A 13,636-nucleotide genomic window follows, 5' to 3' on the forward strand; every position below is an offset into this window, starting at 1 on the left:
AGAGTTCACTTCACGCCGAACCACCACGTGAGGATGAAACTCAGCCAATGCCAAGGAATGGCTATATTTTAAAAGTAAAAATATTTTTTATGGGTATATGTCGTTTTAACATCCTTGGAGGACTCGGTTGGATGCTCGGGCCAAGTTGTCACCGAGTACGAGTTTTGGCACAAGCCAAGTTTTTAAGAGAATCATAAGCCTTGTTGATTATTTTGATGAAATGTAATTGTTTTATATCAATTGAAATGAGTTTTGGAATGTTATGAATCATATTATGATGGGATGATTTAACTGTCTCCATTTACTTGCCTTTAGATGTTGTAGATGAACTTTGCTTACTCACTGGGTTTATAAAAACTCACCCTTTTTTTTACCCATTTCAAGCTCAAGACAGTCTGTAGACAGCCGATTTTGTCGATGATTGCTTTTGGATTTGCGTCCTTAGAAATCGAAGATCTACAGTCTTGTATATTTTCAGTTATATTGGGGTCTACATGTCATTATAGAATATTTTGTATACTTGGTTTAGTTTGCTATTATATATATGAATTTATTTTGCTCTTACCCTACAAAAATTGTTTATACAAGATTCTATAAATATTGTTTATAAGAAAATGAAATATTTTATTTAATATTTTTATCTAGTTTGATTAGTCATAATTTCATTTTAAATGGATGATTTAGATTACTAAAATTATTTTTAGATAAGAGATATATATTTTTTGATCGTATGCTGTATTATCACCAAGTTTCAAAATTTTTTTTAAAAAATGACGAAAATACCCTTGTGTGGCAAAAATTACTTTTTGTTTGTTTTTGATTTAAAAATAGTTTATATTCCCTTAAAACATGATATTTAGTAACTGTTGCTCACAGGGGAGACTTAAAATTGATGCAAGAGCCTTGCAAGGTTTAGGTTGACATTCTAGGTAATGAATGTCTATCGAGACATCGCGGTGGTTGTCACGGGCTTGAAGAGAGTACCGGGTCGTGACGCAACAACTTTTGGCAGCTATATATTCAGCCTTAGTAATGGATTGAGCTACACTATTTTTTTTCTTTGAAAACCTTTAGATCAACATACTACCTAGAAATTGGCATGTACCGAATGTGCTCTTTCTATTTATCTTACATCCACAAAAATTGGCATCCGAGTATGAGTGGATATCAAAAGTAAAACTCCTTGGATACCATATTTCTATATTAGATGTCTTTTTCAAATATCTAAAAAATTCTTTTGACAACACTTAAGTGTGGTTCTTTAGGAAATAATTGAAACCTAGCACATAGACCTACATTAAAGCTTATATCTGGTCTACTAGCGGTGAGATAAAGCAAGGAAACAGTCATGGATATGTAGAGCTTTTAGTCAACGGACATACCTTTTTCATCCTTGTCAAGCATAGTTGAGGTGTTCATTGGTGTGTGATATGTCCTTGAGCTGTCCATACCAAACTTCTTAAGCATGCCTTTTGTATAGTTGGCTTGACTTATGAATGTACCTTTGTCTTTTTGTTTAATTTGTAGTCCAAGAAAATAGTTTAGTTCACCCATCATGCTTATCTTAAATTCTCCTTGCATGGTTTTAACAAACTCTTGACAAAGAACCTCATTAGTAGCACTAAAAATAATATCGTCAACATAAACTTGCACAATTAAAATATCTTTGCCTTTGTTTTTAATGAAGAGAATTTTATCAACTTTTCCTCTATTAAACTCATTTTGGATTAAGAATTTTGATAGTGTTTCATACCAAGCTTTAGGAACTTGTTTTAATCCATATGAGATCTTTTTTAATCTAAAGACATGATTTGGAAAAGTTGGGCTTTCAAAACCGGGTGGTTGTTCAACATACACTTCCTCATTAATCAACCCATTTAGAAAAGTACTCTTAAGATCCATTTGATAAAGCTTAAAGTTCATATAGCATGCAAAGGCTAATAACAACCTAATTGCTTTTAATCTAGCCATTGTGTAGAAACAGTGTTCATCACATCTAATTCATGAATTCCAGCAATTTTTCTTATACCTAATCTTTCAAATGGCCATTGATAGTTATTAGAAGCTATCTCTTCGAGCAAATCATAAGCCTCATCAATGGATTTACTCATGAGTGTACCTCCAACGGCAGCATAAATGGTAGTTCTAAAAGGTCCCAACAAACCATTATAAAAAGTATGAACTTATAGCCACTTAGGTAATCCATGGTGAGGACACATTTTTATTAAATCCTTATACCTTTCCCAAGCCTCATATAGTGATTTAGAATCAAATTGCATGAAAGAAGTGATATCATTCCGCATCTTTGCTGACTTTGCAAGTAGGAAGAATTTTGCTAAGAATTTTTGGGCCAAATCATTTCAAGTACTGATGGAACAATAGAAAGCAAATTTAACGAACTCTTTGCTTTATCTCTCAATGAAAAAGGGAAAAGCCTCAATCTTATGGCATCATTAGTAACACCATTAGCCTTAAATGTATCGTAGATTTCTAGGAAATTTACAATATAAGAATTCGGATCATCATTAAGCAAACCCCCAAATTGAACAGTAGTCTGAATCATCTGAATGATTAATGGCTTAATTTTAAAATTGTTGGCTTGAATAAGAGGTCTTCGAATACTAGAGTGGAGATTTTGTAGTTGTGGGACTGCATAATCCCTCGAAAGCTTGGTCTCTTCCTCTTGTTGATCAGCCATTGTTTTACTTGGAGTAGAAACTTTTTTTATTTTTCCTCTGAAGTCTTCGAATTTTTTTTTGGATTTTTGTACCAAAAGGAACAATTTCTAAATTTCGGGATCTTCGCATACAACGACCAAAAGTACCTAAAAAATTAAATAAAAGAAAAGTCTAGATTAAAATGAAGAATGCTTGGTATTAATATTAACAAGAAAGAATTAAAAATCAATTCCTAGCAACAGAGCTAAAAACTTATTGTTGATTTCTCATGCAAGTGCCCATATCGTTAACAAGTAATATAATGATAAAATAAAGTATTGTTTCCACATAGAATTGTTTTAATTCTTATTGTTAAATACTAAAATTGACGCACCCTAACTTTATCCAAACAATTAAAAATTATAAAGAAAAATTAAAACTAACAACTAATAACTAAAACAACTCTAAAATATATTAGCAAAATTATTTTATTAACTTCTAGTGATTACCAGGCCTAAGATTATGACATCCCTCAATACTTCATATGAATAATGTCTCTATCTCTTAACTTAATTTAATGAATTAAATTGCTAACTTAGAGTCCAAAATTATTTACAAGTTTCTGTCGAGTTTCTCATAAAAATATATCTCCCAATTAATTTACTATATGTCTATACAAATTAAATTGAAGAAAGATTCATTAAGTTTGTGCTCTAACTTTGACTACATATGGCTTATAAGTGTATGTCTACTCTATATGCAAATCAAACCACCTAATCAACTAAGTATATTCGATCATACACTATTCTATTCAAGGTCTACCTAGATCGCATTCGTCGAGGTTTAACATAGGTTTCCAATTCAATCTAATTGGTGATCAGACAATTAGAAGTATTAAGAATAGAATAAAATAAATAACTGGAATCCATCAAGCATAAGTAAAAGAGAGATAAATAAATCAGACTACGTATTGAGTTCAATCATAATCTTAGATAAAAAATTTAGTTCCCTATCAAGTCACATATCATCATTAAATAAAATTTTAACATTAAAAACAAAACCAAGAGAATAAGAGAATAACAAAAAGATAAAACAACCAAGGATTGTATTCTTGATCTCTAAATCTCCTTGAATCCTTCAAATTCTTCTCAGCTTCAATTACTTTGTGGCGTGACTTTCAGCTGTCAATCTAATGTTTCATTCTTCATTTTTTTTTTAAAGTTGTTCGAAATGTTATTTTTATAGGACTTTGAAGTTAGACTAAGTTGGGTGAAGAAAGAAGTCAATTTCAGCTAAAATTTCCTCATCAGACTATGTGGGTTGCAACCTTGTCCAATAAATTAATCGAAATCGTAATTGCTCTAGGACTACTATAGTACGTCAACTTCAACAAGAGCTTTGGCTACCTTCCACACTGAACTGGGTGAAGTGGTAGACATGAAAGTTGTAGAGTTTTCTTTTATCTTTCAATGTTAAAGAATAATCTCATTTGAAGCTTTGTAGAAAGAGTTATGGTCAAAATACCAAAACATATGCAATAGAAGTCTACACCTCAAAATTGCTCTCCTTCTTCCTTTAAAATTTTTCTTTCATCAAACACCTACAAAAGCATAAATAAATTAATAACAACCTATCTTAACCACATTAACACCAAATTAAGCATAAAATTAACTAAGATTAGATTGACTCACTTAAAATAACTAATTTAAAATAATTAATGAAACCTACTAATTTTTATGCATTACTACAGCAACTAAGCTAAATTACTATCAAAATTAAGCTCAAATAACTCTATGTCATAGAGTTATCATCTAGCTACTAGGGCATATGTTTCATCATAGTCTATACCTTCCTCTTGACTATATCTTTTGGCAACCAACCTAGCTTTGTGCCTAGTTATGATTTCATTTTCATTTTATTTTGTTTCTAAAAACCCATTTTGTACCTACAATTGGGTAATCATTTGGCCTAGGAACTAGTTCCCATACTTGACATCTTTCAAATTGGTTCAATTCTTTTTGCATTGTTAATATTCAATAATCATCATTTAAAGCTTCATTAATGTTCTTGGATTCGATTTGTGAGATAAAGCAACATATTCACAAACATTTTGAACTTTAGACCTAGTTCTTACCCCTTGATTAGGATCACCAATGATTTTGCTTTCATCAAATTCTCTTCTTACCATTGGCTAGCTACGTTCACTTTCTTCAATTATTAGTTCAATGTTTTGCTCTTCCTTTTGTGATGTCTCTTCATTTATTTTGGATCCCTCAATGTTGAGATCAAGCTTTTCAACTTCTTTTTGAAGGATACCTACATCATCATCATAATGTTCCTTTCCAGAAAGAGGGTTAGAATTATAGAACAACACATGAATAGATTCTTCAATAACTAAAGTTCTTTTGTTGAATACTCTATATGCTTTGGAGATTAAAGAATATCTTAGAAAGATTCCTTATCATTTTTAGCATCAAATTTACCTAGATTATCCTTCCTATTATTTGAGACATAACATTTGTAACCAAATGGATGAAAGTAATTTAAGTTAGGTTTTTTTCCTTTGTAAAGTTCATAGGGAGTCTTCTTTAAAATTGGTCTAACCATTGCTCTTTTATGATGTAGCAAGAGGTATTGACGGCTTCGGCCCAAAAGTAGCTGGGTAAATTATTCTCACATAGCATGGTCTTAGCCATTTCTTCTAAAGTCCTACTTTTCCTTTTCACTGCTCCATTTGTTGTGGTGTCTTAGGGGCTAAAAATTTATGACTATATCCATTTTCATCACAAAGTTGTTCGAAACCTATATTTTCAAACTCTTTTCCATGATCATTTCTAACATTTGGTATCTTATATCTTTTTTTCATTTTCTACTCTTTTACAAAAGGTGTGTGCAAGGAAGAAAACCCAAGAAAATCTAGTGCAGTTATCCACATACTCTCAAATCCAACTTTAAAACTCATAAACCAGATTATTGTTCTTTAGGCGAACCTAAAATCTATTTAAGACCTTGTCGAATAGAATGAATTTAATAGGTGGCTAATCACACCTAGATAAAAGGATTGGTGGTGACTCCAAAAAAAAGTTCCATATCATGGCGAATGGGTTCACGAACCTGCACGTAGTGTTAATTCTATGAAATAGAATTATTTTTATCTCAAATTATTCTTAAAAGCTAGCTAAGTTCTTAAGTTTAGGTTAGAATTTAGTAAATTTAGTTAATTCTCTATTTCATTTATTTTTATTAAATTAAATTAATTTTATGTTTATTTATCTTAATTTAGTTATTATTCATTAGTTTTTAGATTTTTGTTGGATTTTAGAAGAATAAGGCTTAATTGGGTGAAGAAAGGTGTTTTAGGAGTTTAAGCCCTATTTGCACATGCTGTAGTATTTTGAGCATAATTCTCACTCCAAAAGTCTAAATGATGTGATTCTTGGATCTTTAGAAAGCTAAGAGATAGAGCTACAACTTTTATAAAGATTACTTTGCCCAGTTCTGTTGGGATGAGCCCTGCAGCCAATTAAGATTGGTTAAGGCTTGGTTTTAATCATGTAATGATATAGTTCATATTGAATGATTAGAGGTTTTTCTTTATCAATAAGACATTAATTATAATCAGTTACAAGTCTAATTAGATGAAATCCATGAGATTAATATGCCTTGCAAGAGAATTGTAATGGGTTGTAGTTATGAGATCCCTATGCATCAAACATTAATCTCAAAATATTCTTAGTCAATGTATAATTGAGATTGGACATCAATGATGCTTAAAGATTGGTACATTTTATGCTCCTTACTTTGGGAGCAAGCAATTGATCTCATAGATTATAGTATAGAGATACTTAAAACTAGAATGTAAGTGCTTACTTAGGAGAGTAAGTTCACTGAACATGACTTGCATGAGAAATGCAGTTGGTAATACACTCTAGTGTCTATGTAACATTTTCATGTGTCATTTGTGTAAATTCTCCCTAAACTTGAGATACCAAGTTGTATTACATGTAGAGTGCGTTGTTTTAATTTCATCCTTACAGGTGCTTAACGAAGGATGACTAAACAGGATACTTTTGGGTATAGCATGAAGCATGTGAAGGCAAACGAGTGGTCAAGATAGGAATCATCACCTCAAGTGTTTTAGAGGACATATCCTACAAGTTCTTGGTTAATATTAGCTTATCGAAGTCCTTGGCCAAGGTGACTTGAAGATTATGAAAAGGTTTCATAAGTCTTTATAAAGCTAATGCTATAACTGTAGGAACGAATATGAAGGTCAATAAGAGTAAACACTATACTAAGCTCTTGTCATCTCTAGGATATATGATGAGGGAATGAATGACACTGATAGAATGTACACTGAAAGGTTGTCAAAAAACCCTTTGACTCTCCTAACAATTGGGTAACCATAATGCATTGCTAGATGCCAATCTTGATCTATGGAATTGACTATAAATTAATTGATTGAAATTTATATTAATCAATTAAGTCATTAATTAATTCCATTTTCAACATGTTAGGAACCTAATGGGTTACACACAATGACTGCAGTTGAATTAAATTGGGAGAGTGATTATTTAAGTTAGATTTAAATCACATGCTAGGTAATTAACTTCTATAAACTTAATTAAAAAGAGTTTAATTAAGTTTTGGGCATAATATATAAATAGTTATAATTATAAAGCTAAAATTGAAATAATATAAAGGAAATTATTTCAATTTAATTTCCATTGGGCTTAATTAATATAGTTTAATTAAGTCATGTGCCTATATTGTAATGTGTTATAATTTTGAAGGCTTTATTGCAAAATTAAAGTTAATTTTAACCTATCTATATAAATCACATTTAACAATTTTTTCACATATGAAGAAAAAGAGTTGTCAAAAAGAAAAAAAAAAGGGTTTTTTCTTTATGTACGATCACCTACTTTGTGAAGAAGAAAAATTGTTTTTGAAGCAATTTTTCAAATGTGTGATTCGGCCATCCTTGTGAAAAGTGGAAAGGGACGAACGTTATTCCCTTTTGCTAGCATAAAAGTATAGTTAAACTATCACTCTTTTGCTAAAAGGTTCAAGTGAAATCGTGTGCACTACCGTTAGAGGTCAAAAGCTTGATTGGCTAGGTTCTTACTTCTTATAGTGTTCGCAAGTTACATTGAAGAGATTGCCATTCTGATAAGAAGAATGTTGGCAAGGTTAGCTTCTGATTTTATGATTTTATATGCCATTTTATGTGTTCAAATATCACCGTGGTGATCCATGTGCAGATGTATGTTTTGTTTTTAAAGTTTTAATTCTCTTTCAGTTGTGTAATTTCGAGCATGCCATCTTAGCCAAACCCAATAGTGGTATCAGAGTCATCCATGGCTTGATTTAACACATTAAGATGTCTAACAATTGTTAATGCCTTGTTTGAAAGGGTTATGAACTGTACAGGTTTTGTAGGAAAAAAAGAAGTAAGTTTTAAACTTTACAATATGTTCAAGCTTTTTTTTTATATATAATTAGGGGAAAAGGGATTCGAACCCTACCCTTTAGGCAAGAGATCATGCACCAACAAATGAGCCAAATGCTCAGATGCTTACAATATGTTCTACTTATTTTGATATTGGGGCAGATTTTATTGTGAATTTTTAAATCTTACTTCTTGCCATAATAATCTCATTTTAATGTCAAATATCTAAAGATTAGTGAGTGGATATGATGCACAAATTAATTCTTCAATTAAAGTGGTAATCTGATAACATTGTGGTGCATTATTTATAGGAGAATTTGATTCTATCCAGCTTGTGTAAAGGTCTAGATTTTAGCCTTTAAATAAGGTTTAAGTGCCTTATAAAATGTTGGAAAGTTAAGGGATCAATACACATTGGAAATGATTTATGATGGGTGATTATATGTGGCTGATGGTGGAGGTAAAGCTATCAAAACTTGGCTGAAACAGCTGTTGTTTGAAGTAGTGACAGTCATGGTTTTGTTCAGCTTGGCAACCAAGAAGAGCCTAAATTTGTGCAAGTAGTTACACCAATTGGTTGAGGATTTTTTTATGGAAAGGTTCTGTAAATTATCCAAATTATTGCCAAGAATTTTAAGGATTTAAATCCCTAGAATTAGGCTGTCATAAAACTGAGTTGGTGAAGTCAAAACCGTTGTTGTCTCTACAACAGCAAGCCACGGTTTTTGAATTTTTTGATAGCTAAAAACATTTCCTAAAATCCTAGAAAAATACAATTGAATTGTTCCATAAGTTGTCTATCAAGAAAAATTTAATTGGGAATTAAATTCCTGATTTTATGCCACCAAATAGCTTCAAAAGAAAGACAAAACCAAAATTGCCTTCACGGATAAAGGTCAAGTTTTAAATTTTTTTGATAGCCAAAAACACCATCTCAAATCCTAAAAAAATATTATGAAATAATTCCATGAGTTATCTATTAGGATAAAATTTATTTGGAATTAAATTCCTAAGTTTAAGTCACAAAGAATTTCAAAAGTTCTCAAAAATTGATTATGCCACTTGCAGATAATGGTCACAGTTTTTGAATGGCGAAATCACCTGCCAAAATCATGAAAAAATGTTTGGAATTGTTCCATGAGTTATTTATGAGGATAAAGTTTATTGGAATTAAATTCCTAAAGATACACCACCATAATACCACGTAATTAGGACATGTTTACTACTGTATGCAATAGGACACTGTCTTGGTTAAGACATAAGATTTGTCCAAATTTCACATCAATAAATGATCAATTAAATTAGTTCATTGGATGAGGATAAGTTATGGAATTAGTTTCAAAATTATGCTAATTTTTGAAACATTTAATTTAAGAAATATGATTTCTAAAATTAAGGATGTCAAAGATAATGCATTAACATCTATAAAAAAGGAAATGTGATTTTTAAAATTATGGAAGTTAAAATATCTTCATTAGCTATTTAAATATTTATGGAATACGTTCCAAAAATATTGGTAACTAATTTAACAAATTATGGAATGTGATTCCTTAAGTGTCAAAATTTAAATAATTTAAGACAACATTAATCTACTAATTAGATTCCTAGTAGTAATGGGAGTCTAAATATTTATGGACAAATTTGGTTATGAATTGACTTATTACAAGAAGATAATTCCAATTTGACTTTAAATTTAAAGATTAAATTGTCTAAGATATTTCCTAATAAGATTAAATAATAATAGAAATTCAATCTTTAATTAAATGAGATTTATAATTGGTTGCCTAAAATGTTTAGCAACACATTACAATTGTTTTAATTTGTAATAAAATTTTAATTCTAATCATAATGAAATTTGGAGTTAAAGAATTACTAATTTTGATTAATAAATTTATCTAATGTTAGAATTAAAAAATTAAAAGGAAATTTTAATTTCAAATACCTAATCTGATTAGCAATTTAAATAATACATGTTTTAAATTTTTGTAAGTTCATGTTGATGAATATATGTAGATATTTATTGACTTAGGCCCAATATGATTGTGCTATAATTGAAGTTCATATTTATCTCAAGTAGCTTGCATGTGATAGATTTATTTTATGTTATTTAATAAATACTATGCAATACAAAATAGTAAGTATGTGATAGATTTATTTTATGCGATTTAATAAATGCTATGCATGCAAAATGAGACCTTAATAATTTTGTAAAACAAAATCCTTCATGAAAGTATCAAGTCACATGCTATGCATGACTAAGTTGCCTTCCACCATATGGCAAGACAACCTGGCTGCTCTTTTAATCGGAGGCTTGTTAAGCACACTTAAGGTCATACTTTTACACGAGTATGTTTAAGCTATTGGTGGATTTTACTCAACTAGTTTCATAAAATCTAGATGCTTGGAAACTAAAAGCAATGGCTAGGCGAAACATATATGATATGTTAGGCAATGTGTTGTCAACTAGCTTATCTAGGAGTCACATAAGAAATGTGATAGATAAACTAAGTTATCTACCTAATTAGGCATATCATGGCTTGTTGAGCACATTCAAGGTCATGGTAAGTTGAACGGGGTCTTAGCCGACTAGAAAGTTCCTAGAAGAGACTTTCTGAAATGACTTTGAGGATTGCCATTTTGCATATAAAATAATGGGAGACCTATTTAAAATTTTAAAGCCTTGTTTTAAATATCTTATGCATGATTATACTTATTGCTTTTATCTTATCTATTTAGACATAATCTATATACATGGCTAACAAATTGTCACTTCGAAGCATCTTGGATGCAAACAAACTCACTGGCCTAAACTTCGTAGATTGGTTTTAGAACCTTAAGATTGTCTTGAAACAGGAGAAGAAATCATATGTACTTTACACACCTATTCCATCAGTCCATACTAATAATGTTATTGCTGAGGATACGGAGGCATATCAACATCATAAGGATGACAATAATCAGGCAGCATGCGTGATGCTAGCTAGTATGACCACTGAGCTCTAAAAGCAACATGAACACTTGGATGTCTAATCCATGATTCTTCACCGTAGAGAATTGTTGGATAAAGAGGGGTGCACTAAGAAATATGAGATCTTTAAGGAATTGTTTCGATGCAAGATGGCCAAAAAGAGTTTTTTCAGACCCCACGTATTGAAAATGATTAGACTCATTGAAAGGCTTAGACAATTAGAATTGGCTATGGGTCATAAGTTGAGTACTGACTTAGTTCTGTGGTCTATTCCTAATAGCTTTAATCCATTCATGTTGAACTTCCATCTGAACTATTTGAAAGCTACTCTTCCCAAACTTGTAAACATGCTGGACATGGCAGAGAAGTCCATTAAAAGGGAAAAAAGAGCTTTACTTCTTGTTTCTTTTTCAAAGGCTCAAATGAAATAGAAGAAAAAGAAAATCCAAAAGGGGAAGAAGGTAACATCCCAAAATCAGAAGGCATTGAAGCTTAAGAGAGGTGTCAAAAAAGACAAATAGAAGGACATTTGCTATCACTATGGCAAACCTAGCCATTAGAGAAGGGATTGCAAGGAGTAACTAACTACTGCAAGCTAGAAGAAGAAGCTTATTAAAGTTTCTAATTTAGGTACTATTTGTTAAGATATGCTACTTTATATTATAAAGGTATATGATACCTTATGTTGGTTTTAATAGGTATTACATATTGTAGAGACCAAAGACAAATATGAGTAAGATTTTAGCTAAGGAGGTGACCACATTGATGCACTACTTGAAGCATTGGATACTACATATGAATGGTTGCACTCCTATTTAAACTTATGATTTGAATTGTTGGATAATTTGGTTAAATGTTTTGACATTTATTACCAATGGATAACTTGTGAAACATTTATATTTAGCATTTAGATGATAAAGTTTTAATGTTTCATGTTTGGATAATTATTTAGAATAATTATATCTTACTTTATTATTATCCATATTTTATATTTCTCCTTGCAATGATGTTTGATCAATTATAAATTACAATTTATATCAAATTAGTTTGATTAAAACAAAATTGATCAATTAAGATTAATTAACTAATCAAGTGACCTTACTTAAGATAAGATCTTAGTTAAAGATTGTTTGAGTTTGTGATTAATTGATCAAAGGAATGAATGTCGATTCATGTAAAGATGGAACTTTCTTATGAAAAAAACATAGAGATGTTTATTCTAAAGAAGAAAGCGAAGTCATATTGTGATATTATTTGGCCCATACCTTTCTAATACATTAAGCCCATAATGGCATTCTAAAACCAATATAATTCCAAGCATGCATTGGTATGTATGTATGTAACTTTGTGGAATATTGAAAAAAGTTTGAATATTACTCTTACAAAGAATCTTGGGTTTAGTGAGAGCATGATGACATTAAGATAATAATTTCTTAATATTATTATGTTACATTGGAATTCAATACTAGGGATTTTGCATTAAGTTGCATAATCAACATAATTGTATGAGAACTCCATGGATTTAGTAAGATACATTGAGATGTATTATTCATATTAAATGAATCTACTAAATATGATTTAATGGAATTTCACAGTTTATTCTATTTAATGAGATCCAAAGAGTTGGATGTAATAGAATATGCTAGTGCACTTGTCTCATATACATGAGGAGGTTAGTAGGAGTGAATATAGTTCTTTATTGATACAATTACATAAGATGTAATATGTGTATAAAGAAAAGGCTAAGTTTTAATAAGTAGTGGATGGAACAATACTAAGTGAAAAAATGCATATGATGCATGAAACATAGTCAAGTTTGAATAGTTCCAAAGTTAGAAAAGGACTATGACGATACATATAAATAAAATCATATACATCTTATTAAAGGCCCGAGTAAGAAGATATTTAGATCTTTAGCTCATAGAACTAATAAAGGGTTCTAGCCATTGTTAATACAACAATGGAGCCACACTAAGAACTTGAGTCTCTTTGGGTCTAAATATAATAATATGATGAGATGTTGTGACATCACAAAGATAAGAGTAATTAACCACATTAAATAGCATAAGTGAGTTTATAAAGAGACACAGTTGCTAAAAGGATTAGATCCACATTGTGATTAGGTAGCAATTGGCTTTGTGCTAGTGGAAGAATGTTGGGATGAGCCTTGCAGCCAATTGAGATTGGTCAAGGCTTGGTTCTAATCATGCAACGATATTATTCATATTGAATTATTAGAGGTTTTTCTTCATTAATAATATATTAATTATAATGAGTTATAAGTTTAATTTGATGAAGTCCATGAGATTAATATGCCTTGCAAGGGAACTGTAATGGGTTGCAGTTATGAGATCTCTATGTATCAAAGTATAGTATTAAAATGTTCTTGGTTAATATATTATTGATACTGGATATCAATGGTGCTTAGAGACTGGTACATTCTATGTTTCTTACTTTGGAAGTAAGCAATTGATCTTATAGATTGAAGTATAAAGATACTTGAAACTATAATGTAAATGCTTGCCTAGGAAAGCAAGTTCATTGAGCATGACCTGCCAT

General features: G+C 30.6%; 1 non-coding gene across 1 annotated transcript; it reads left to right on the forward strand.

Moving 5' to 3' along the window:
• Positions 1 to 2,199: 2,199 nt before the first annotated feature.
• Positions 2,200 to 2,306, forward strand: LOC148761172 (small nucleolar RNA R71). The gene has a single exon (XR_016028123.1). It is a non-coding gene; the product is annotated as a small nucleolar RNA R71 (small nucleolar RNA).
• Positions 2,307 to 13,636: the final 11,330 nt, after the last annotated feature.

The sequence above is a fragment of the Theobroma cacao genome, chromosome 8, assembly GCF_053813885.1.
Source record: "Theobroma cacao isolate CCN51 chromosome 8, ASM5381388v1, whole genome shotgun sequence".
In the NCBI taxonomy this organism is placed as follows: domain Eukaryota; kingdom Viridiplantae; phylum Streptophyta; class Magnoliopsida; order Malvales; family Malvaceae; genus Theobroma; species Theobroma cacao.